At 34.3% G+C, this 6000-nt stretch overlaps 1 pseudogene; it reads left to right on the forward strand.

Moving 5' to 3' along the window:
• LOC113098795 (DENN domain-containing protein 2A-like) overlaps positions 1-5930 on the forward strand; it is a 30229-nt pseudogene extending 24299 nt beyond the window's left edge.
• Positions 5931-6000: the final 70 nt, after the last annotated feature.

Consider the following 6000-nt stretch of genomic DNA (forward strand, 5'->3'; position numbering starts at 1 on the left):
CCATGAATACTGAAAAAAGCACACCCAAAGTGCATAGAACTAGTCATTTATTTATATTAAAAAAATTAATTACTTTTACTGAAAGAATGCTACTGTAATTTCAAATATTCAAGGCTTTAAATGTACACATCAACCTTAAAACACCAACCATTTAAAAAATCTCATAAATAATGAAAATAGAGTTTCATCTACATCTACATATTACAAAATAAGTCCATTCTAAAATTACATTAATCTATCAATAATAAATAATGCAAATATGCAGATTTACAGACACAGAATCGCGAATCATTTGAATCAGTTCGGGAGTTCGTAGCGGGTTCGCGAATCATTTGAGTCAGTTGGGGGATCGCAAATCATTTGAATCAGTTCGGGAGTTCGTAGCGGGCTCGCGAATCATTTGAGTCAATTTGGGAATCGCGAATCATTTGAATCACTTCGGGAGTTCGTAGCGGGTTCGCGAATCATTTGAATCAGTTTGGGAATCGCGAATCATTTGCATCAGTTCGGGAGTTCGTAGCGGGTTCGCGAATCATTTGAGTCAGTTCAGGAGTTCAAAGCGGGTTCGGAATCATTTGAGTCAGTTTGGGGATCGCGAATCATTTGCATCAGTTCGGGAGTTCGTGCGGGTCACGAATCATTTGAGTCAGTTTGGGGATCGCGAATCATTTGATCAGTTTGGGAGTTCGTAGCGGATTCCGAATCATTTGAGTCAGTTTGGGGATCGCGAATCATTTGAATCAGTTCGGGAGGTCGTAGCGGGTTCGCGAATCATTTGAGTCAGTTCGGAGTTCGGAGCGTGAATCATTTGAGGCAGTTCGGGAGTTAGGAGCGGGATCGCGATCATTTGAGTTATTTTGGGAGTTCAAAGCGGGTTCGCGAATCATTTGAGTCAGTTTGGGATCGCGAATCATTTGCATCAGTTCGGGAGTTCGTAGCGGGTTCGCGAATCATTTGAGTCAGTTTGGAGATCGCGAATCATTTGAATCAGTTCGGAGTTCGTAGCGGGTTCGCGAATCATTTGAGTCATTTTGGGGATAGCGAATCATTTGAATCATTCGGGAGTTCTAGCGGGTTCGCGAATCATTTGAGTCATTTGGGGATCGCAAATCATTTGAATCAGTTCGGGAGTTCGTAGCGGGTTCGCGAATCATTTGAGTCATTTCGGGAGTCGGAGCGAATCATTTGAATCAGTTCGGGAGTTCGGAGCTGGTTCGCGAATCATTTTTGTCAGTTTAGGGTTCGTGAATCATTGCTGTATATGGATAGGCATTTTTAACTAATTTAGTAGCTAGTTCTAATTCTAATTTCCAAGCATAATATGTGAATTGTATTTTTTGTTTTAATGATGTGCCTTTTAACAGTATCAATTATATTCAAAAAAATGCACGCATCTAGACAATGTAAAGTTACATGAAGTCATACTAGTGTGCGTGTGCATTTTGAGTGCATTCTTTCACTGCATTATTCGGTGTATTCAAATGCATTTATGAATGCATGTGAATGATAACAAAATTCAAGATATGGGGTTAGAAAATTTATATATTTATATAATTTTATGTAGTTAATCAATATCACAAGAAGAGTGATAAAATGTGCTTTTAAGTTACTACAAACAATAATTTAATTACAAATACAAAAATGTTACAGAATAATGTAATATATGAATGAATAATAGCCTAAAGAACATTTGTCCCAAAAGCTTTCTTTCTTGTCTAAGAGTGTGTGTTTGTAAAAAAACAAATCCATCATTAAAGTGTTTTAAATTTAAATAGTTGCTTCTATTTAAAATAGCATACTAATGCTTCCTCCAGTGAAAAAGTCCATCTCCTGTTGTCTCTCACATCAAATCCTCCCACATTTCTGCTTAAAGAAGTTTTTGCTTTGCAAACTGTGCTTGATCTGAGGATAATTTTCTCCTGATTCAAGATGAGAGGACGTTTTCACTGAAGAAATCAGCATTATTGATGGAGGACTCGAAATGTTTGTTGAAAGTTTGTGAGTTAATTTGTGACGTGTTTGTGAAGTAATACTACATTTCTCCAAATCTGATGAAGAAACAAATTCACCCTAGTCTTGGATGGTCTGAGGGTGAGAACATTTTCAGCAAATTTAACATTTTGAGTGAACTATTCCTTTTAATTGAGTGGGGAAAAACATCATCATTGTCTGTTTATCCTTCCTCTTCCTGTTCTGTTTTAGCTCACAGTCAGAGATTAGTGTCGGTCCAGTCTATGTTGAGGCAAACCGGTCGATATCGCACTCTGGAGCGAGACCTGATGGAACTTCAGGAGCGGAAATTGTTTGAGTACTTTCTGGTTGTGGCTCTTCATAAGACCAAAGCAGGCGTGCCGTATTTACCAGAAGTCACACAGCAGTTCCCTCTCAAGGTATAAACATTTTCCTTCCAAAACAATAGGGTAAAGGGGCTAAAGGTGCAGTTGATATTTTTTTTCTCTAAACCTCTAAATGGCACAAAAATGTGGTGTAGCACTTTCTAATACACTCGCTTTTCAAGATGCACCTGCAAATTTGTCTGAACCTTGAGCAGAGTTGATTCTGTGCTCACTTTTTCTATTATTTTATGTTTTTTTTATGTTGTAAATATAAATAGCAATTGAGAATATCTAACATCAATGCATATATTTTGGGACAAAGGTCTTTTTAATGATTTCAGCTTTGCTTAAGATAATTAAAGCAACAGTTTTTAAATAACGAAAGAATTTAAATATGATATGGTATATGGGGTAAAAAGCACAGCTGCTATTTGGGCTAAAGGCAAAGTAATTAACATGATAATTAGGCTAATAGATGGCTGGCTTGACATGACATGGTTAGATTCAGATGGTAAATATCATATATGATGTTGAGATATATGCATAATAAATAATCCTTCATTAGATGTCTGGTTTGTTAGGAGGACAATAATTGGCCAAGATACAACTTTTGAACTATTTGAATATTGAGAAAATCATCTTTAAATGAATGCATATTGTGAATCAAAAATGAAGTTTTGATATATTTACAGTAGGAAATTTACAAAATATCATAATTGGAACATGATCTTTACTTAATATCTTTATGATTTTTTGACATAAAAGAAAATGTATAATTTTGACCCATTCAATGTATTGTTGGCTATTGCTACAAAAAATTGTGCTCCAGAGTCACAGAATGTATTTTTATACTAACATATTTTAATGACAGTATATTTATTGAACAAAAACTGCAATTATACATTGCAAAGTGAAAAGCCCAATTTTTTCTTAAGGTTTTAGCCCCTTTGTAGCCTACTACAGAACAAATATGATCTATTTAGGCTTAAAAGATCAGCATGAGACGTTCATCGATCTGTGTTCCTGATTCTTTTTCCTCACTAGTTTGAACGAAGCTTCAAGTTTATGCGAGAGGCTGAAGACCAGCTGAAAGTCATTCCTCTGTTCTGTTTCCCTGATGCTAAAGACTGGGCACCTGTGGACAGTTTCCCCAGGTATCGAATCCACAGCCTTACAAAAGCAACCTCATTCATTATTTGAAGCACATTTGTTGTTATTTGCTGAAATATATGCTTTTTTTGTGCTGGTCGGGAATCATTTGCTCATTGGAAATGAATCTGTTCTTCATAGTGAAACGTTTTCGTTTGTCTTAACCGGAGAAGATGGGAGCCGGAGATTTGGCTACTGTCGACGTTTACTGGTGAACTGCTCTTTGTTTTTCATTTGAAGGGTACCATTAATACTAAATAACGTAGAGTACAGTTACCACAAGCTAGACATTTAGTATTACAAAATATGAATGAGGTATTAATGGGCTTCAGAATTAAATAACTTTTTACTCAATACTGCACAATATATGCTGCCTATTTTTTTTTTTTTAAATACCAAATTGTCATTGTGAACTCATTAGGTTACATTTAAGTGACTTCTAGCTAGCAGTTAGAAATAAATGTTATTTTGTATTTTAAATTCATTTTTTGGGCGTTTCATCAGTGGTTTGTGTGTTTTGTGTTTATAGCCCAGCGGTAAAGGGAGGCGTCTACCTGAAGTGTACTGCATTGTGAGCAGACTGGGCTGTTTTGATCTCTTCTCCAAGGTGTTTCATTTGACCTTTAGCATTTAACTTCAGTGTGCCATCTATTATCTTGTGCTTCTTTTTGGTGCTTTATTTTAATAATTGTATTTAATAATTATTATTTATGTTATTATATTTATATTTATTTATAACTATTATATTAATATATATTATATATATATATATATTATATATATATATATATATATATTTTTTTAATCAATCTTACCCTAAAGACATGCTTATGTATTTTTTTTTATTTTATTTTATAATTTTTTTATAAGCCATAGGGTTTTCAGCCTGTAAGGCATCTTACCCTACAGACATTTAATTTAATTTAATTAACATTTTTTTTTTTTTTAATAAGCCATAGGGTTTCAGCCTGTATTACCCTACATTTAATTTAATTTAATTTAATTAATTAAATTTAATTTAATTTATATTTATTTTATTTATTTATTTTATTATTTTATTTTATTTATTTTATTTTATTTTTTTTTAATTTTTATTTATTTTATAAGCCATAGGGGTTTCAGCCTGTAAGGCATCTTACCATACAGACATTTTATTTTATTTTTATTTATTTTATAAGCCATAGGGGTTTCAGCCTGTAAGGCATCTTACCATACAGACATTTTATTTTATTTTATTTATTTTTATTATTTTTATAAGCCATAGGGGTTTCAGCTGTAAGGCATCTTACCCTACTGACATTTTATTTAATTTAATTTAATAAAAAAAAAAAAAAAAAATTATAAGCCATAGGGGTTTCAGCCTGTAAGGCATCTTACCCTACATTTTATTTTATTTTATTTTATTTTTTATTTTTTGTTTGTTTGTTTTGTTTGTTTTGTTGTTTATTTTTTTTTTAAGCCATAGGGGTTTAGGCATCTTACCCTAAATTCATTTATTTTATTTTATTTTCCCTAAGCGTCACAGCCTGTATCTTACACTAAAGACATGCTTATGTATTTGATTTGATTTGATTTTAACCACAGACATCTCACCCTAAATACATATTTTGTTTTGTTTATTAATTTGGTTTTCAGTTTGTTTTTGTTTTATTATAATTTATTAGTTTTTTTTTTATGACAATATATGACAATTTAATTATTACTTCATTTATTTAGAATAATTTTGAATAATGTATGAGTGGTATGCAAAAAAATAACGATAAACTCACAATAACTACTGGTATTGTCACTGGTATTATTATATTTATTTGTTTTGAACAAAAAAAGCGATCTGTGGTGACATGAAAGCGATCTTACATGAGGTGTGTGCTGATGTCTGTCTGATGCAGATCCTGGATGAGGTAGAGAAGCGACGAGCCATTTTCTCCTGCGCTGGTCCAGCCGTTTATGAGAGGAATTATGGAGGCTCCGTTCCCAGCGCCGGGAAGAACCATCAGCATTAAGAACTTTCTGCCGGGTTCAGGGACCGAGGTCAGTGTAAAAGTATATGAAAACATCTTCTGGAATTCTACAGGGAGTTCATTCTCAAAGTTAATTCCACTTCTCTCTCTCTCTGACTCTTTCCGTAGGTGATAGAATTATGTCGGCCTTCAGATTCCCGTCTGGAGCACGTGGATTTCGAGTGTTTGTTTTCCTCTCTGAGCTTGCGTCTGCTTCTGCGGGTGTTTGCTTCTCTTCTGCTGGAGCGGAGGGTCATCTTCACCGCAGATAAACTCAGGTACGACCCATTCACACCTGTCCGAGGCATCTCATCCAGCAAGTTCAGAAGCCTTGTTTTAATGCAGAGCTTGATTGACAGGTGAGTAGGCGGAGCTTGTTCTGGATGCTCACTTGTGTAAATGGTGTCTTTCAGCATTCATAAGGTAAAACTATACATGATCAATTTATGTACGTATGTTGCATTAAGAACGGCACACGTGGTGTTTGTGCGTGAACCCTAAAGAGGACAAGGGAA

This window comes from Carassius auratus, unplaced genomic scaffold, assembly GCF_003368295.1.
Source record: "Carassius auratus strain Wakin unplaced genomic scaffold, ASM336829v1 scaf_tig00216674, whole genome shotgun sequence".
Taxonomy (NCBI): Eukaryota; Metazoa; Chordata; class Actinopteri; order Cypriniformes; family Cyprinidae; genus Carassius; species Carassius auratus.